Raw genomic sequence first — 21,069 nt, 5'->3', positions numbered from 1 at the left:
TCTTCTTCTGTCCTAGCAGCTCCATCCTCAGAATAGACTGCCCCGATGGTCTTTTTTTTTTTTTTTTTTTGTGAGGAGATCAGCCCTGTGCTAACATTCGCCAATCCTCCTCTTTTTTTGCTGAGGAAGACAGCCCTGGGCTAACATCTGTGCCCATCTTCCTCCACTTTATATGGGACGCCGCCACAGCATGGCTTGCCAAGCAGTGCGTTGGTGCGCGCCCGGGATCCAAACCAGCGAACCCCGGGCCGCCGCAGCGGAGTGCGCGCACTTAACCGCTTGTGCCACCGGGCCGGCCCCCCCCCCCCCCCATGGTCTTTAGTCAGGGAAAGAAAGCTTCAGCTTTGCATACTTTCAGGCTCAAGGCTTGCAAGAAGTAAACAAACAAAAAAAGGAAACTTTTCCCAAAAGACCAGAAAGAATCCCTTTGAGAAGTATTGGCTGTACTTGGGTTGTGACTCCATTCCTTGACCAATTGCTGTAGAGAGAGAAATGCAACTGTCTGATTGGCTTAGGGCCCTGAACTAAGCATGGGCCACCCCAAAGCCTGTGGCTTGAAATAGGATAAACTCCTCAAATGACTGTTTTCTGCCTTGCAATCAAGCCTTTGGATCCCGACAGGTAGCACACCCAACTGGCTTTTCTTAGACCGCAGAAGTTCTGAGCTCTCTCCTGGCCCTTTCTCAGGTGGGTCAACCTGCCTGCTGTGTATGAGAAGAATGCCCTCTGGACTCCTTTCAGAAGAGTCTGTGCCTGTGGATATCAGCGCCTGCTCCTCAGAAACAAACTCAGAAGTGAGGCAGCATGAGAATGAGAAAGGAAAAGGCTGGTGACATCAAGTAGTGACCCATCCAAAGGGTACCATGGATGTTCTTCAAACCCAGGCTGCAGTGTTCTGCAAGGACTAAGAACTGGATAGAAAACAAAATGGAATGAGATAAAATCCAGAGGCTACATAAGGGTGCCCAGTTATGTTGCTGATATTGAAAGGCCAAGCTGATATGTGGTTAGCTTTTCAATTCCCTGAGAAGGGAACCTGTAGGTAACCCGAGGGTAACCTGTGACTGCCACAGGATTATGGGTAAAACCCAAGCTTTATCACCTTCTCGGTTTCCTTTCTGCAATTTGACTCTAAGATGACTAGTCCTACCAACGTGTGAATCCAGTGAGTGGATGTAGCAGCTATGTACTGTTTTTAATCCATCCAAGATCTATTACTCTACCCTTTTTTTTCTGGTAAAAGCATCCAATTTTTCTTTAGAGAACCACTCACTCCCAATCTTAGGGTGGTTTGAATGGGGCGGAACTAACTCCCCAGCTCTAGAAATGGGCAAAGAATGAAGGCCTAGTCAAATCAGAGAATTCCATGGCCATTGCCACATGATTGGTTCAGAAACAGGCCACTGAGACTTAATCACAGGACTTTTGCTGGAAACATCCAGAAGACAAACTTCCTTTTGTCCTGGGGTGGCTAAGAGCGAGGAGGTAAGCTTGGTCAACTTGCCACCACTGGGAGAGAATCTGCCTGAGAAAATGCTAACAGAGAGAAAAGCAGATCCAAGAAAAGGAGAGAAACAGATTCCTGGTAACATGACTTGGGTACCTGGATCCAGCCATGTTTGAAGCCAAAAATGAAACCTAGAGTTTTCATTTAAATTCTTGTCTTGCTAAAACCAATTTGAGTTGGGTATCTATTTTGTGCAACAAAATAGAAACCCAACCAGGGACACTGCTAGCCCATACACACCCATGTGAAAATTAGCCCTGAGGGGTTAATGCTCAGGAAATCAATGGCGTGTTTATGCACATTAGAAAAAGGCTCACTTTCCTCTAGGGACAGTTCTGACTAGCTTGGCTAGTGGATGTTGACACGAAATAATCAGTAACCATTCTATAGATAAGAGAGATAAGGTCAGTTTTACTTGAGCCAGGGTGAGGATTATAACCCAGGAAGGCAGTTTCCATAAAGGAAGAAAGTGTTCCCGAGAAGCATGGTTTTCAGTACAGTCTTATACCTTTTTAGAACAAAGAACATACATTAAACACACCCAGGATACATATTCATCAGAGTTTCAAAGAGGTATTTAGTTGCAAATTAGCAGGTCAACACAACCCTGGTGTCGGGAAAGGGATTAATCTGGCTGTTACCGATAGAGTGTTACTGATACTAGGATACTGGCGTCAGAGGGGAAGTATGCATTCTTATCTTAAGAGAGTGCATTCTTTAATGGTTGAAGCAGATGTACAATGTATGTTTGACAGGCCATAAATCAGGCTTCTCTAGTTCAAGCCAAATAAGTTTCAAACCAGAAGTTACCCCATATACCTCAATATGTGAAAATCTCTTGTCATGGACGTGGGCTAAATTTCAAGCTACTCATCCTCTCAGCTAGGCAGCTTTGCATAATGCTTTAACTGCATATATTTGTGCAGCAGCCTGAGCCTGGTTAACATACAAAAAGTTTGAACTTATTAACTCAAATTAACCTCTTATTGACAAAGGCTGTGGTTGCGTTAGGACACAGACTCACCAACTTAGAAACAGACAATAAGGGGATGACCAAATGCACCAGTTATCAATTCACACAGTCGGTGCTCAATAAATGACTGAATTTTACCATTATAAGGAGATAAGACCCCTTGGATATCAATACCAACCCGGTCTGAGTACTAGAAATAGATAAGAAGGGCTATCCGTCTGGTAAATGTGGCAGGACATCTGGTCAAAGACAAAAGCCAGCATCTAGAATTTGCCAAAATGGACCAGCAGAACAGAATATCCTAAAAATTGGGTGATATGTAGCAGGAAGCTTTCCCCAAAGACTGACTCTGGTGGTTTTAAAATATGCCCACAAGTTCCCCGCCCCTTGAGTGTGGACTACCCTTAGTGACTTGCTTCTAACAAATAAAATGTGACAGAAATGATGGTTTATGACTTCAGGGAATAGATCTTAAAAAACATGCCTTGCTCTTTCTTGGAGCACTCATTGTAGAGGAAGCTAGATGCCATGTCATAAGGATATTCCAACATTCCTATGGAGAATTCTAGATGGCCTCTCGCAAACAGCCAGCATTAGCACACAGCATTGCCAACCGTGTGAGTGAGCCACCTCGAAGGTGGCACATCCATTGTCAAGCATTCCTCCACTGGATAGCTTGACTGCAACCTTATGAGAGACCCCAAGACGCAGCCATCTAGCAAAGCTGTTCCTTAATGCCTGCCCCTCAGAAACTGTCTTAGACAACAAATGTTTATCGTTGCTTTAAGTCAACAAGTTGTGGGGTCATTTTTAGTGCAGTAATAGATAACTAATATGCTGAGAGGAACAAGACTCCACTAAGAGCAGTGAGAGGCAGGCAGGAGGACCTCAGGCCCGGAAGAAATGGGGCAGTAAGCTAGGAACCAAGACAGGAAATCAGAAATGGCAATTGGGGTAGTCAAAGCAAAAGGAACACAGGTTTGACTGAGGCCTAGAGGCAGAGGCATGAATTCAGAGGTTCTTAGGTTTCCCCTGACTAGGAGTCCCATTGCTGCAGAGCCTGGGGCAGGACTGAGGCTAAAAGTTGGGCTAGTAATGGGCCAATTCTCCTGCAGGGGCCAAAACCTGGTAGAAATGTCAGCTTCCTGGTCTGGCTCCAGGCAGAGTGAGGTCCCAGGGATAAACCGCACCAGGATGAACTGCCTGGAGCCACCAGACACAGGTACCAAGGGATGAGTAGAAATCACATCCCGCGGTAGATGGAAGGTCTTAGTATAATGCAAAAGATGAAGGGTCAAAATCAGAGCTGGGAAGGAGCACATAATTGAGACAAGACAGATAGTAACATCTCAGGATGAAGGCTGGAAGAGAGGGAACTTGAATCAGGCAGACCCCCGAGGCTGGCCGTGGGAGGAAGCATTCCTCCCATATTCTGCCCATATTGGGCAGGCCAGATACAAGGCTCAAACTAGATCAGTGGTTTTCAAGCCTGAATGTGCATGGGTAGCACACAGAGAGCTTTTTAAAACACAGATTACTGGGCCCCAACCCCAGAGATTCTGATTCTAAGGTCAAAGGAGGAACCTGGTAATCTGCATTTCTAACCCGTTCCCAGATGTTGGTGATGCTCCTCATGTACGTTGAGAAGCACTGAGCTCGGTAGAAGGGCTGGGATTATGCAGGACTACAGGAACAAGTCCATCACAGCAGGAAGAATCTGTAGAGCAGATATATTTGAGCAGAGAACCATTCACCTTCCCTGCATCTAATCAGATATCTGCATGTCCAATCCCTAGGCCTCTGTCATATTTCTTGTGTGTGTGTGTGTGTGTGTGTGTGTGTGTGTGTGTGTGTGTGAGGAGGATCAGCCCTGAGCTAACATCCATGCCAATCCTCCTCTTTTTGCTGAGGAAGACTGGCCCTGAGCTAACATCCGTGCCCATCTTCCTCCACTTTATATGGGACACCGCCACAGCATGGCCTGCCAAGCGGTGCGTCTATGCGCGCCCGGGATCCAAACCCAGGCTGCCAGCAGCGGAGTTCGAGCACTTAACAACTACGCCATGGGGCCGGCCCCTCTCTGATATTTCTTGAGCCCCACCCTCTGCTCTGTGCTACTCCTTTCACCATTGAAAATGAGGTCACTGTGAAATAATTGCTATCATTTATTGAGCAGTTACTATGTACTCTATTGACATTACAGTATATAATTCTGACATCAAACTTAGTAAGGGGAATACTATTATCATCCCCAATGTACAAATGAAAAGGACCAGAGCTTACAGAGGTTAGTTAACTGGCCCCAAATCATTCAGGGAGCTGAACTAACACTTCAGAAGTTACCCTAACTGTGTAACAGAGAGAGAGGTATTTCCCTGTGTAAGCAGGAAGCCCAATGTACCCCACAGTAAACAAAATCCATCAGGTAGCAAAGTACTGCGCAACAAACTGTAGCTGTTATCTCTTTTCAAAGAGAGATGAGACAGAGATGTTGTCTTCTTTAATGAAAGCTTGGATGCAATTCATTTCCTTTTAAAGTAGAATATACTCGAGATGCCTTTGATTTTTCTCTAAGAACCCCTGCTATACAGCAACAAATAGAAGGCAGGGGAAATCTCTATGTTGATTATTTCTTTCCTAGCCTGTGCACAAATGATCCATCGGTGGCTTATTTATTTCCAGACAAAGCCTGTCTAGCTCTGTTTAGCGTTGAGTTAACTACAGTTGGAGAGCATAGTGGGAAACAACTAAAATGTCCAACATATTATTTATATAACCCATATGCTAAATACCATGGAGCACTTAAAACTCATATATTTTAGAAAAAAATTAGAATATTTAACATCATGTACAGGATATACCATTAAATGAAAAAATCAGTTTATAACAATTTTAAAAATTATGTCTTAGGCTAATGTCTTGGTTTGGGTTCCCACAGAAGCAGACTCTGAGTCAAGAATTCAATTTCAAGTAGCTTATTTGGGAGGTGACCACAGGAGGCACTGGTAGAGAAGAGGGGAAGTGAGACAGGAAGGGGAAAGCAGCCAGTGAAGGTCGCATTGTCATGCAAGACACCACCATGGGCAGCCCAACTTAACCCCACTGGGAACTCTGGAGCCAAGGTAGAACATTGCGGCTCCGAGTTATCCATGGAAGGGGTAAGGAATCTGGGTACTGAAACAGCAACTTTCGTCAGTCATTGTCTGAGGGCTGCTCCCGAGGGCCGTCAATTCTGTGGCAATTCCAGCTTGCCATGAGCAGATGTAGAATACACTCTGGCTGCCAAAAAAAACCTCAGGGGAAGAGATGCAGATGTTGGCAGTTGAACTTGAGATGCAGGCCAGGGTGAACTACTGTGGTAAAGGCTGAAGGGCAAATTGGCAGAGCATCCAGAGTATTTGCTATACCTGGGTACCCCTGAACCTAGAGCTTGTTGCAAAAGCTTACGTGCAATTATTTTTTTCAGAAAGTGCGATCCCAGGGAGCAGGAGTGAGATGAAACGGAGTGAGGCAGAGAAAGAGGTTAAGTCGGTGCAAGGGCACATTTCCAAGCTGGCCATCCTTTGTTAACAAGTGCAGTTGATTGACCTCATAAAGCTGTCTCTCGAGAGACGTGCTTGATGTATGAACTACTGCATCCCAGGACAATCTGTCCCAAGGAATGGAGACGACTTTAGTGCTGAGCTTCTGTATCTCATTAATGAAAGGTTTCCCCATGGTGAATTAACTTCTCAACTCTACCAGATGCTGCATGGGGGGCACCAAGTGGAACTCATGACCTCTCACACCTCAAAAGCAAGAGGGAAGCCAAGAGTAGGAGGCGAGGGGCATCCAGCTTGGCCAGGGGGGAAGGGACTGCAGGGTATGCCTGGGTGAAATTGAGTCCACCCATGGCAGCCAAGTAGAAAAGGCCACCAAGGGCCTCAAAAATAGTCAAGGCCAAGAGGATCTGAGATGCTGCCTAAGACACACCTGATACATCTTTGTTTAATAAATATTTACACATGTACACACATAAAACATACACTCACATGTACAAACACAATCACACATAAAAAAGACAACAGTTAAAAAAAGACAATGGTGGGGCCGGCCCAGTGGCATAGCGGTTAAGTTCACGTGCTCTACTTTGGCAGCCCAGGGTTTGCAGGTTTGGATCCTGGGTGTGGACTGACACACCGCTTGTCAAGCCATGCTGTGGTGGTGTCCCATATAAAGTAGAGGAAGATGGGCACAGATGTTATCCCAGGGCCAATCCTCCTCAGCAAAAAGAGGAGGGTTGGCAACGGATGTTATCTCAAGGCTAATCGCCTCACAAAAAAAAAGACAGTGGTGGAGCCCTAGTGGTTAAAGTTCAGTGCTCTCACTGCTTCAGCAGCCTGGGTTCGATTCCCGGTCATGGAACCACACCACTCGTCTGTCAGTAGCCATGCTGTGGTGGCGGCTCACATAGGAGAACTAGAAAGACTTACAACTAAAACATACAGCTATGTACTGGGGCTTTGGGGAGGGGAGAAAAAGGAGGAAGATTGGCAACAGATGTTAGCTCAGGGTGAATCCTTCCCAGCAAAAAACAAAAAGGAAAAAAATCTCAGCCTGCAGTTAGGGTAACAATAACTTCACCTTCTGCCTAGAGCAGGAGCTGGCAAACTTTAAAAAAACAAAAAAAGAAGAAGAAGACAGCAGTGGAGATCCAACCAAATTTTATTCCCTCCTACATTCTTTGATATGTGTTTGAAGTTTTATACAATTGAGATATTTTGATTTTATAATGGGTAACGGTCATGTGGATAGTTTTAGAAAGCGATGCAGAATAGTAAACCTTTATTTTTCCAATCAAAACAAATTGGTTAAAAAATTACTATTCTGTGTTTTACTTGATGGGCAAGGACAAAGTTATCGTCTTCAAGAAAAGGTTGAATCTTTTTCAGAGATTGTTTAGAAAAGCAGCAATGAGTTGGTGTGGGGTATTTGGTTTTTTTTGTTTTTGTTTTTTGGTGAGGAAGATTGGCCCTGAGCTAACATCTGTGCCAATCTTCCTCATTTTTTGTATCCAGGACGCTGCCATAGCATGATTTGATGAGCAGTGTGTAGGTCCATGCCCAGGATCTGAACCCATGAACCCCAGGCCATCAAGCAAAGCACACGAATGTAACCACTGTGCCACCAGGCCAGGCCCAGTAAGTTATTTTAAATATGGGAAGCATAACTCTTGCCTTATAATAAAATTAGTTTCCAAATAATTTAAAAATACATTTTGTTTACACGTCTTCCATCATTCATTTATTCACTCGCTCATTTAGCCAATAGTTGTTACTCACCAAATACTTTCTAAGCCTCTACTATGGACAAGTATTTGCCAGTCGCCGGTGATAACAAGAAGAATCAGAAAGAATAGCCACCATCTCAGGGCCCATGTTGGAGTGGGTAAGATGGGTTATGGCAGAGAAAATTGGTACTCACCAAGCATCCTCTTACATTTCCCAGCCTCCATTGCAATGAAGTTGGAGCCATGTGACTCGTTCTGTCCAATGAACTGTGAGCAGAAGTGATGCATGTCACTCCTGGGCTTAAGGCAGCAATGAACTGATGCGACTCCTCCAAGTCTCTCTACCCCTGGAGCAATCACCCTAGAGGCCACATTTTTCTAGATGACATATCTACAAGATGGATGAGGACCACCAGACCTTCATCAGACCTTGCATGAATAAGATACAAATCTTTATTATGTTAAGCTCCTGAGATTTCAAGGTTGTTACCACAGTATAGCCGAGTTTAGCCAGACTAACACACAGACAAATAAACAATTACAATACACCATGTAATAACATAGAAGGGAGGTAAATTCAATGCGCTATGGAAACAAAGAAAAGGTGAATTAACAAAGCTGGAGTTGCCACTTACACTTCCAACGCTGAGTCATAATACCCATGTGGAGAAGCAGCTTTCCCCACAGCCTGGACTGAGCGCAGACCCTTTTCTTACTCTGGGATCCACAAAACATTGACCATCTTACGGGTTACTGTTATCTGGTAGATATGCCAGAGAAGCACATCCAAATACCTTGCCACCAAACCCCAAAGAGACCCACCAAGTGATGCGCTCTGCTCGGTGTGGTGTCTCTCACGTTAGAAGGCGTCTCCTGGCGAGCCTCAGACCCTGGACCCTTAACAATATGACAGTGTAGCAGACTCTTAAGTTGTTGCAGTGTTTTTCTTCCACCCTCGACAAGATGCAACAATAAGATGCAACGACAAGGGCACAGTACTTTTGTGACTTTTTTCCCCAAAATCCATAACCTCAGTCTAATCATGAGAAAACGCCAGACAAACCCAAAGTGAGGGGCATTCTACAAAATATCTGACCAGGACTTTTCCAAAGTGTTAAGGTTACAAAAAAACACAAAGAAAGACTGAGCGACTGTCAGAGATTGGAGGAAACTAAGGAGATATGACTCAAAGCAACATGGTCTCCTGGATTGAATCCTGGAACAGAAAAAAGACATCAGTGGAAAAATTAGTGAAATCTGAATGAAGTCTCTGGTTTGGTTAATAGTGTTGCACCGGTGTTTATTTCATAGTTTTGATAAATATGCCATGGTTATGCAGGTTGTCAACATCAGGGGAAGCTGAGTGAGGGGTATGTGAGACCTCTCTATACTCTCTTCACAACACTTCTGTAAATCTAAAATTATTAAAAGATAAAAAGTTTGAAGAAAGGAAGCTAGAAAGGGTCTGGTTAATAAGATTGCACATACAGAAAAGGAGAAATGAAGGTACGTGTGAGAAAGCGCCTGTGTGTATGTGTGTGAATTTTTGTTTGTTGGTATGTCTGTGTGATGGTGTGTGGGTCTGTGTGTGTGTGTGTGTGTATGACATCTGGTGTGTGTGAGGGGGAGTGTGTGTCTCCGGGTGTGTGGCCGTGTTTGTGTGTATATATGCTGGAGGAAGGGTGAGTTTATGTGAACACACAGCTTTACAGTGAGAGAGTTAATGAGTGAACCTAAAAGTGAGCGCCTCCTTCAAGTTGGGTCCTAGGCACCTTGATTGCCTCCACAGACCCCATCTTCTAATGAAGCTGCCAAGAGGAGCAAAAGGATACAGAGGGGGCACCTGGATTTGAACCAGGGACCTCTTGATCTGCAGTCAAATGCTCTACCACTGAGCTATACCCCCTGACAGTAATAAGTCTCATATAAACACTTATTCCACTTTTATGAGTTACTTCATACTTCATAAATACCTCTTGTGGATGAGATTCTTTCTGGATTTAAATTCATCTCCAATTCCCTTCCAGTCACACCACCTCCTGCTTTTCCCAGAGCACGTAAGCTCATTCTCTTCCCAGCACTTGAAGCTCGGCGCTGTTTTCTCAGTCTAACTCTCCAGCTTTTAAAATACACCACCCACTGCCCATAACTCTCTGTGCACATTGACGAGTGTTTTAAGTATTATGAGCTGCCAACAAGTACTGGACATGGAGAGAATCTGAGGATACACGAACGGACTTCAGAGGTTCATATATAACTCTGAAATTACAGGCAAATATTGTGTACGGGCATATATTGTATATTGCGCATGTTTTCACCAGATTTCCAAAGGGGACCTCGTGGAGACAAACTGTCTCATTTTACAGTTAAAAAAAAAAGAAAAGCTGGACATTCCAAGGTCCAAAATTCACCTTTGAGCACCTCTGATTCCTATTCCCTTGAGTTCCAATCTGAGGGCTTTTACTCTTGTGTATCTCCAAGATTGGGAAGAAAGGTCAGGGACATCTCCATCATTGCAGCAAGTTCTCTCCATGCGGCCCGTCAGCCGCCGTAAAGCTGAGGAGGGAACAGCGGCCAGAGCTCAGCCCACAAGCTCTGTGAGGCCCCACACACCCCTTCCCAGCCTCTCCACTCTGAGGCTGTACAGGAACCTCAGATTTCAGACCCATATGTCCAGAAATAAACTTGTCACCTTCCTGCCCAGATGAGCTTCTCCCCTATTTTGCCGTGTTGTGATAATAACAGCTCATGTCTACTGGCCACCTGCTGTGCACCAGGCACAGTACTGAAAGTTCTACCTGTGACTTCCCAGGAATCATCACACAAACCCATGATATAGGTATTATTGTTAGCATACTGATTTTACGGGTAAGGAAACTGAGGCACAGAATGGTCACACAGCTAGGAGCTGGTGAGACCGGGATCCCAGTGTAGGCTCGGGGCTGAGCACTGGGCCTGCCTACTTAACCATCTCATCAGCCTCCTCTCTGACTTGGTTGGTGACACCACTGGGTACTCAGTCATTTGGCCAAAGCACTTAACACAACCCTGGGCTTCACCCCCTCTCCCCAGTTCCAGTTCATCGCTGGGTACTGTTGATTTTACCTTTAACATCCACTTAGGTCCACCCCCACCCCTAGACCGGCAGTGCCACCACCTCCTAAATGGCCTTCCAGCCTCCAGCCTCACATCTATCCCCCCACCGCTCCCAGAGCAGCCTGTTTTGAAACAAAGTCTCTCTAGGTCACTCCCCTTTAAATGCCTTCCCGAAAAACTCCAAGTCTCTTAGCACAACACACAAAGTTCTTTGCATTTGGATCCCTACCTGCCTCTTGAGCTTGCACTTCATCTTCTGACGCTCCCCACGTTGCATTTGGTGCCCCAGCTGCCTCCACCTGCATCCGTCCGGCTCCAGCCTCTGCCCGTGCACTTTTCTCTGCCTGGAACTCAACCACCACTCTCCACACCCCTACCTCCACTCCACCCTCTGTCCATCCGGGGAGAAATTATTCATCTTTGAAACCCTGATTTGCCATCAGTTCCTCTGGGAAAGCTCCACTCCTCTAGACAGAAGGAATCGCTGCCTTCTCTGCATTCCTGAAGCTGGCACAGCTCGGGACGGCTCACAGCACCCTGACTTCTTTTTTTACAGGCCAGCTTCCTGATGGAGAGCACGCAGAGGCCAGGAGCTATGTGATACTCACCTCTGGCTTCACACTTGGCTCAGTTCTGGCGCATCGTAGGTGCTCAGTGTATGTTGTTCAAGCTCATCTGTGCTGCGAGCAGGACGTAAACCTGGTCTAAGGTCTGACCTCTGGCCTATGGGTCCTGAATGAAGGCACCCAAGATGGGAGTGCTGGGCTTCAGGAAACGAATTGAAAGTGGAAAGGTAACAAATTCTCAGGCTTTAGAACAGGAGAAGAGTGCAGCCCCCTAAACTTCAGACCAGTTCGTGTTTATCCCCAGCAGTGTTTTGTGAATAAAAGTGCTATCCCTTGACTTTCCTCTGGGCACAGTCACTAAATCGCTGCCTTGGCCTTGCAGCCAAAAGGTTCTAAAACTCGACGGACAGTCCTAGCACCTTGGGAGCATTGCTAGGCGGAATACTATCACAAAGCTTTCAACACTAGGCGAGCAGTATGAGTAGTATGAAGTCATTGAGCCTGTGTGCTCTGAATTCAAATCCCGGACCTGCTCTTCGCAGCTTTTTGACCTTGAGCAATTACTGAGCATCACCAAGTCTCAGTCTCCTCATGTAAAGTGGAGATACTGACAGCATGTATCTTGTAAAATTTTGGCGAGAAGTGAAGGATATAATTAATGTAAAGAACCTAAACTGGTGCCTGGCATATACACAAGAGACATTAGTTATTATTCAACCAGCTATGGGCTACAGAAAATAAAATCAAAGTCAATCCATACTCTTTGAAAGCAAAAAGAGAGATGTACAGGGGGCACCTGGATTTGAACCAGGGACCTCTTGATCTGCAGTCAAATGCTCTACCCCTGAGCTATACCCCCAGTTGAATAAATGCGTTTTTATAATCTATCTCTCTCACAGCATCCTGGTTCTAAAAACTTCCAATGACTCAGGGGAGCTATAATTAGAGAGAATGCTGCCTGGAATAAGTCTGGGCATTACAAGTCTTAGAAGTTTATTATGAAAAAAGACAGGACTCCTGAGAACTAAGTTCTCTGAGCCAAGAAACTCGTCTTAGACTTCCCAATACCCAAAGCCTCTCTTGTCCACCATATATCAAATAAAGTGAACCTCAGTTCCAGGTAAAAGTCATCAGGCTTTCCACATATGGCGACATCAATATAATGTGGATGATTGGATTCCTGTCACGCTTCCCTTAGCCAAGGCCTAGCCACTGAGATTCTCATTCCTCTTCATGACTTCACAGAACTGAGCTCATAACTGGCACTCACTAGATATTTGTTGCATTAAATTGATTCTGGAAAAAATATACATGAATAAAGATTTGTGTGAGAGATTTTCCAAGCCTTGACTATAAGATGATTTTAGTCATACAAAAACAGATGGTTAGATGGTAGTTTTATGTAATATAACTTGCCTGAAACTTGGAATATTGTCAACTCCAAAAGGTCATTTGATGAAGAGAAACAAGGCTCCAAACAAGAGCCTCCTAATCAATTAAATAAATTATTTATCCTGATCTGACTACCATAGATGCCTTTTCAACTTCCAAACACAGCCACGATTAGAGACATTGGTATTTCTTGGTGTCATAAACATCTCCTCTCCCCCTAAAAAATTGTTCAGTTGCTTCTTATGGAAATCTTGCATGTTTAAACCTGTTGGGAAGTCTCTCTTCTGCCGATTTCCCAGCCCACATTCATTATTCAGGTCTTTTCAAAGGATCCTAGGTTTGGGATGGTCATTTTGTGTCAGGGTTGCGGTTGGCTGGGAGCCCAGGAAAGGCGAGAGACTCCATTCCCTTCTTTGTCTCCCCTGCCTCAGGCTAGAATTGAGAGCTGACAAAAGCATCACAAGGCACACTTTGCTCATTGTTATTTTCTCACCCTGGACATCAGTGGGAGTTGAGATTTTAGCAGTAACAGATGTACTGTGTGCTTTATAACAAAGAACCCCGACGTTGGTAGTGATTTAGAGACCATTTATTCCAACCACTTCTTTTGTAGACTAAGAAACACAGATGGAAGGAAACTGAAGAGCCTCATTTAAAGTCATAGACATCAGTAGCAGGATCAGAAGCAAGGGTCCACCCTCCTACCAGCTCCTCAGAGACAGTGCCTGGAACAATGCAGGTGCTCAAAAAATGTTTGTGGAATAAATATCAAACTGTAGTTATGGAGAGGTAGACCAAACATCCTGACTTCCTCAGGACTCTCCTGGTTGTAGCTCTGAATGTCCTGTGTCCCAGGAAATCCCTCAGAAAACTGGATTGGGGATGGTTGGTCACCCTAGATATTGCCTTATTTTTTTTTCATCCATGGTATTTCTCAAACCTAATCATTCACAATTTTTACCAGTTCCACATACCTCCTGTGCTAGTATTTACTTACTATTTGTCTTGACATCATCTCACTGTTTGTTTTTGTTTTTGTTTTTTTTTTTGTGAGGAGATCAGCCCTGTGCTAACATCCGCCAATCCTCCTCTTTTTTTGCTGAGGAAGACGGCCCTGGGCTAACATCTGTGCCCATCTTCCTCCACTTTATATGGGACGCCGCCACAGCATGGCTTGCCAAGCAGTGCGTCGGTGCGCGCCCGGGATCCGAACCAGCAAACCCCGGGCCGCCGCAGCGGAGCGCGAGCACTTAACCGCTTGCGCCACCGGGCCGGCCCCTCATCTCACTGTTTTTTATTGAGCCTCATTCTAAGCAAAAATATCCCTGAAGTCATGCCGATTGTGTTTCTTTCTACTGCACATCAAAATAATTACGTAGCTATTGAAATATGTTAAAATTGTATTTTACACATGTTGCACTTACAAGTTGTCATGCATGATTGCAAGCACTTTACAAATACTGATTCATTTAATCCTTAAAACAAGCCAATGAGAGAGGAACTGTTATCATCTTTACTTTACCATGAAGAAACTGAGGCACGGTGAAGTTAAATAACTTACCCGAGTTCACACAGCTGGTAAATTTGTCCGTGTGTCCTGAAAGTCATCTTGGAAACCCTCAGTGGTAACCACAGTGTGATGGTAAATTTTATGTGTCAACTTGACTGGGCCAAGGAATGCCCAGGCATTTGGCCACACCTTATTCTGGGTGTGTCTGCAAGAGTGTTTCTGGATGAGATTAACATTTGAATCAGTAGACTGAGTAAAGCAGATTGATCCTCCCTTTTGGGCGGGCCTTATCCAATCCACTGAGGGCCTGAATAGAACAAAAAGACCGAGGAAGAGGGATGCCTCCTGCCTGACTGCTTTGAGCTGGGACATCGTCTTGTCATGCCTTCACAATTAAATTGCAGTATCAGCTCTTCTCGGGCCTCGAGTCTGCTGTGCTTCAGACTGGTGCTCACACCCCCAGTTCTCCTGGTTCCCAGGTCTTTGGACTCAGACTGGTACCACACATCGGCTCTCCTGGGTCTCCAGCTGGAAGCTTCCAGATCCTGGGACTTTTCAGCCTCCATTATAAATCTATTTATATCTATGTATACACACCCTGTTGGTTTGGCTTCTCAGGAGAATCCTAATACGCGCAGCAAACTCTAGGAAGAATAATTGGGCCTGCACCGGCCTTGAAGATACTGTCCACGTTTGTCGAGATTTCAAATACCTCCTGAGGCCCAGAACAGCACCTGCCGCAGGATAGGGGTTCTGTAATGATGGTTGAACTGCTCTGCTGTTGTTCTCCTAACTTTTGTTCCCTTCACCATCATGATGTCACATGAGGAATTGCTCTCATTGTCAAAACATAAGCAAAGTCAAAGTTCATATGTGTTTCAATTATAAGGTTTACAAGCCAAATAATCTAGCCCAAGTTCCAGAGCCTATCACTCAAAGATTTACATGGGAGCTACAAAAGAGGAGGGGATTACAGCACAAACCATCTTGCAGAGAGAGACCTCGGAAAAATTGTGGCAATATTCAAAATATGATCATCCAAGGGGTTTTGGAAACTGAGTTTTCCTAATATTTCCAGATTCCATCGGACTATTTCATAAAAGGAATGAATTAGAATTTAAGTTTCAGTAATTGGAAGGATTTTCCCTCAAAGATATTCCTTCTCAGTTGAATTCTTTTTTAATCCTCAGTTTCCTCAACTGTAAAATGAGGATTTGGTAATTAGAAGATCTAAATCCTTCCCAATCCCAATAATCTATGACACATAAATTCAAAATTTAGCTTCTATTTGAGGACTAGGTCAGAAAGTACAATTATGGCCAAAAACAGCAAAAAAAAAAAAAAGTGATTAAACTGAGTGGGAGATTTCAAATACAGTGCAATATAAAAAAGAAAGGGAATATGTTACCATGGCCATGAGATTTACCATCAACTCTACTACACTAATTTTTCCTCACTTTATTCTACATAGAATTTTTTTTCTTTTTTGGGGGGGGAGGAAGATTGGCCCTGAGCTAACATCTGTGCCCATCTTCCTCTATTTTGTATGTAAGACGCCACCACAGCATGGCTTGATGAGTGGTGCAGGGGTCTGTGCCCAGGATCCAAAACCGTGGACCCCGGGCCACCAAAGTGGAGCACGCAAACTTAACCACTAAGCCACCAGGCCAACCCCCAGGATATTTTTTGTGTGTGTGTATGAGGAAGATCGGCCCTGAGCTAACATCTGCCAATCCTCCTCTTTTTGCTGAGGAAGACTGGCCCTGAGCTAACATCTACACCCATCTCCCTCCACTTTACATGGGATGCCGCCACAGCATGGCTTGACAAGTGGTGCGTCGGTGCACGCCCGGGATCCGAACCGGCGAACCCCGGGCCGCCGCAGCGGAGTGCGCACTCTTAACCACTTGCGCCACCGGGCTGGCCCCAATATTTTTTTCTTATAAATATCTATGCTCTATGAAAAGATGCTCAACATCACTAATCATAAGAATAATCAAAACCACAATGAGATATCACCTCATACCCATTAGGATGGCCACTATCAAAAAACAGAAAATAGGGGCCAGCCCCATGGCCTAGTGGTTAAATTCGGCACACTCCACTTCAGCGGCCCAGGTTTGGTTCTCAGGTGAGGACCTACACCACTCATCTGCGGCCATGCTGTGGCAACAACCCACATACAAAATAGAGGAAGATTGGCATAGATGTTAGCTCAAGGAGAATCTTCCCCAGGGGAAAATAAAAACAGAAAATAAGTGTTGGCAAGGTTGCAGAGAAGTTGGAACACATGTGCACTGTTGGTAGGACTGTAGAATGGTACCACCATAGTGGAAAACAGTACAGAGGTTCCTCAAAAAATTAAAAATAAAATTACCATATGATCCAACAATACCACTTCTGGTATATACCCCAAAAGAATTCAAAGCAGGATCGTGAAGAGATATTTGCTCACCCATGTTCACTGTAGCATTATTCACAATAGCCAAGAGGTTGAGGCAACCCAAACTTCCATGACAGATGAATGGATAAAGGAAATATGGTATATACATACAATGGAATATTATTATTCAGCCTTTAAACAGAAGGAAATTATGCCATTTGCAGCAATATAGATGGGCCTGGAAGACACTATACTAAATGAAATAAGCCAAACACGGAAGGACAAATACTACATGATCCCTCTTATGAGGAATCTAAAATAGGCAAACTCATAGAACTAGAGAGTAGATAGAATAGTGGTTACTAGGGGCTGGGTGAAGGGGGCTGTGGGGAGGTGTTGGTCAAAGGATACAAAGTTTCAGTTAAGCCAGATGAATAAATTCTGGAGATCTATCGTAAAACATAGGGTCTATAGTTGACAATACTGTACTGTATACTTAAAAATCTGCTAAAAGGGCAGATCTTACGTTAAATGCTCTTATCACACACACACACTCTCTCTCTATATATATAATAGATACAAATTTTAAAATAAAGGAGATGAGAGGAAACTTTTGGAGGTGAACAATGGATAAGTTTACAGCCTTGAATGTGGTGTTGGTTTCATGAATGTATGCTTATCTCCAAATTCATCAAGTTGCTATATATATTACATATGTACACCTTTCTTTACGTCAATCATACCTTAATAAAGTGGTTTAAAAAATAGAAAGGAGGGTCCGCCTGTGGCTTAGCGGTTAAGTGCGCACGCTCCTCCACTGGCAGCCCGGGTTCGGATCCCGGTGCTCACCAACGCACCGCTTGTCCGGCCATGCTGAGGCGGCGTCCCACATACAGCAGCTAGAAGGATGTGCAACTATGACATACAACTATCTACTGGGGCTTTGGGGAGAAAAAAAAAGGAGGAGGATTGGCAATAGATGTTAGCTCAGAGCCGGTCTTCCTCAGGAAAAAGAGGAGGATTAGCATGGATGTTAGCCCAGAGCTGATCTTCCTCACACACAAAAAAATAAAAAAATAATAAAAAGAAAGGAAAAAAGGTAGTTGTCAAGAGCTGTGGGGAGGAAGGAATTAGCGTTTAATGCGTACAGAGTTTCAGTTTTGGAGGTAAAAAAGTTCTAGAGATCTGTTGCACAACAATGTGAATATACTTAATACTAATGAACTGTACACTTAAAAATGATTAGGATGGTAAATTTAATGTTACATGTTTTTTACCGAAATAAAAACAAACAAAAAACTATGCTCTACATTAGAAGGAACTTGAGTAATGACTCAAGCCACCTCAGAAAGCCAAGCAGACGCCTATTGTAGAAACGGCAGGCACGTGTACGTGTGCATCTCTCTTGATGGTAAGCTACTCTGAACCTGCAACTTAGTGAACAGATTTTGCCTGAGTCACAGACCAAGACAAATTCTTCCCCTGTCTCGAATGTCTCTCACTGCTCCCAAACGGGCGAACCACCATCTGGCATTCTTCATTCCCCAGATGGTCACCGTGTCATTTATTTTAGCCCCTTTTTGTTACCCACTTCACAACAAAGCAATGAAGCTAATATTATCGTCTGTTTTTCTGATCTTGGTAAAGCAGCCTCTGGGTTTAGCCCCGTAGTCAAACCTGCAAATCCACCTGTCCTGTGCTCGGGTTTTCTGCTCTGTCAGCATGTGGTGTAGGGAAATCTTTCAAGTTTTTGTTAAGCCTTCAGCCAATAAGAAAGTCAGGGACTGGTGCATGTTAGTTTTATTAAAACGGGCAGGGGGGAGAGGGCAGGAAAAAGAATGTCCCAGTCAAAAGGCACCCAAAGGAATGGTCACAGGGAAGATGGGCGAAACGGTATTTTTAGTAATTGCCTTGCAGTTTATAGCTCAAGAGGCTTGAAAGGAAACCCATCTGCTCTGCTGTGGCCCCGAGGTCACAATTAAGTGCAGTATTTCACTTTAAAACTCACTCTCAAACTCGCTGTTTTTTTTCCGCTTTCTCTCTTCCCTTCCCTCAGTCTCGCTCAAATCAGTCTAGATTCCCCCAGGGTTCAATTTCTTCTCTAAATGAAACAACAGCCCCTTTACAAGGTGCGTTCAAGCTACTCAAGTTGCAGTGTTTTAGTTGAGCAGTTACAATTTCAGGTAGAGATGTGCTTCAGTTATGGGAGAGTTTGTTCCTTGAAAGTTACTGTGTAACAATCACGTCAGTGTGTCCTTCCATGAATGCCACCCCCCACCCCCGCCGCTAATTTGTTTCATGAAATGTTGTCTTTTCTGGCATATACACCCCCTCTCTAAGTTTTCCTAAAAATTTTTGAAAAAAATAGCCAACCTGCTAACTCTTTGGCTAGAACACTGAATATAAGGATATTGGGAGGGAAAGGAGAATAATTTAATTCATAGATGTGCTGACTTGTATGAAACCAGCTTAGCCGAGCTGGAACATCTCCCAGAATTCCCCTGCCCTCATGGTTCTGGGTCAGGGCTGCACCCACAAGAAAGTGTGCAGGGGAGGTGCAGGTAGAAGGAGTGTTGACACTGAGATGGAGGGGGTTGGGGCAGGCGCCATAGCAGTCCGCTCACGCTCACTGACCTCATGGCCCACCTTGCTGGCTTTGGGCAGCCCCAGTCCCACAGCTCTGTCCACTTCCCGCTGGATCTCCTCCTTAGCCTCTCTGAATCCTGGGCCAGGTTCGAGAGCAGCTTTAGGGTGAAACGTGCCAGCAGTTCACCCACATCACTGAAGTTGGAGGTTTGGAGGCACTGAGAGACGGGTGTGGGTTCCAGTTTGTCCTCTCCTTCCCTCACTTCACGTCCATCTTCCCTTCCGGACTGCTGGCCCAGCACCAGACACAGGGCAACAGACTTACATATACTGCTCAACCAGCTCCCACAATTGCATAAGGTCTCATCTCTGTAATAAATCCTTTACATGACTTATATGGTTCAGCTTCTCTGATTGAATCCTAATTGCTGGAGGAAATAAGTCAGGCAACGACATGTGGAAGCTGAAATTCTTTGATCTGACCAAACCCTACTCAGTAACGGCATTCACCTCCTTAGAAGGCTGAAGAGGAGGGTAGTGGCATCCAGACTTAACCTCACATTTTCTCTTATTTCTCACTGTAAGCAGCAACCAGAATGGCTTCCGGCCTCCCTTGGGGTCTCTCTTCACGATCTTACCCTTAGCCCTGTCTCCATTCATTCCTCTGTTCCCTGGTCCTCACCTGCTGGTTCATGTCTGCTTAGAGTCACTTTATATCTGAAGTCAGACCTGTATATATCAAATCATAATTTCTTACTACAAATATGTAGTTTTTTCATTTCTCATTAAGCTTTATAGCTAGCTCTGAAAACTTCGGACCTAAGAATCTCTCCTTTACGGTATAGGAGGAAGAACATTCGGCTAGCGGTCAACCCCAGCTCTGCTCAATCAGTCTGACCTTTGAGCAAGGCCCTGAATCTCTTCAGATCCTCCAACCTTCATCTGCAGAGAGAAAGAACTGAAATTGATGACCTCTCAAGATCCCTCCAACTCCAAACATTCCATTCAAAATAAACATCTAAATAACACTCTAACTACACTAAAGGAAGCTTCATCTTTAAAGGAGTTGGAGGTAAATATTTCAGAAGCAAATACTTAGATTTTTGTGCATTTTCAAAGATATGTCAAGCATAGACACAGCTGTATGACGGCATATTACGAAAGAAGCTGAGAGCAAATTTAATATTCAATCACTGTTACTAAATTAACTCTAATTTTTAGCATACTTATTTACATAGGCTTTGATCTTTATTTCCTTATTTACTTGTGAGGAAGATCAGCCCTGAGCTGACATCCATGCCAACCCTCCTCTTTTCGCCAAGGAAGACTGGCCCTGAGCTAACATCCATGCCCATCTTCCTTCACTTTATGTGGGACGCCACCTCAGCATGGCCTGACAAGCAGTGCATCAGTGCGCGCACGGGATCCGAACCCAGGCCGCCAGCAGCAGAGCTCCTGCACTTAACCGCTACGCCACAGGGCCGGCCCCTATTTTTATTTTGATAATCTTGTTTTTTTAATGTATACTGCTTCCATCTGATTCGGAAGTATGTGAAATATAAACTGAAGGAAATAATTTAAATATTCTAGTAGCTCCGAAGGAAAACTACTTCAGGTTAAAAATTCTTTATTATGTCACCAACAGCAAGTTAATGCATTATAAAATTAAGGTTGCTGGAAGGAATATGGCTCTCAAATCGCCCTAATTGACTTCCGGGAAGTGAATTCGACTTGGGAAAAAAACAAACAAAGTTTTCGCTGATTTGACCAAGTTCACACAGAGTGAA

The 21,069-nt window shown here is 44.4% G+C and overlaps 1 long non-coding RNA gene and 2 other non-coding genes across 3 annotated transcripts; all 3 read right to left on the bottom strand.

Annotated features, from left to right (window-relative positions):
• Positions 1–312: 312 nt before the first annotated feature.
• LOC131412913 (uncharacterized) lies at positions 313–14,445 on the bottom strand. The gene is made up of 5 exons (XR_009221870.1): positions 14,365–14,445; positions 11,454–11,610; positions 7,944–8,178; positions 4,086–4,197; positions 313–478 (listed from the first exon to the last, which is right to left on the bottom strand). It is a non-coding gene; the product is annotated as an uncharacterized LOC131412913 (long non-coding RNA).
• Positions 9,584–9,655, bottom strand: TRNAC-GCA (transfer RNA cysteine (anticodon GCA)). Its single transcript has one exon. It is a non-coding gene; the product is annotated as a tRNA-Cys (tRNA).
• On the bottom strand, positions 12,199–12,270 carry TRNAC-GCA (transfer RNA cysteine (anticodon GCA)). The gene has a single exon. It is a non-coding gene; the product is annotated as a tRNA-Cys (tRNA).
• Positions 14,446–21,069: the final 6,624 nt, after the last annotated feature.

The sequence above is a fragment of the Diceros bicornis genome, chromosome 2 (genome assembly GCF_020826845.1).
Source record: "Diceros bicornis minor isolate mBicDic1 chromosome 2, mDicBic1.mat.cur, whole genome shotgun sequence".
Taxonomy (NCBI): domain Eukaryota; kingdom Metazoa; phylum Chordata; class Mammalia; order Perissodactyla; family Rhinocerotidae; genus Diceros; species Diceros bicornis.
Note: the sequence above shows the minus strand (reverse complement) of the source record. Positions and strands in the feature narration are given on the sequence as shown.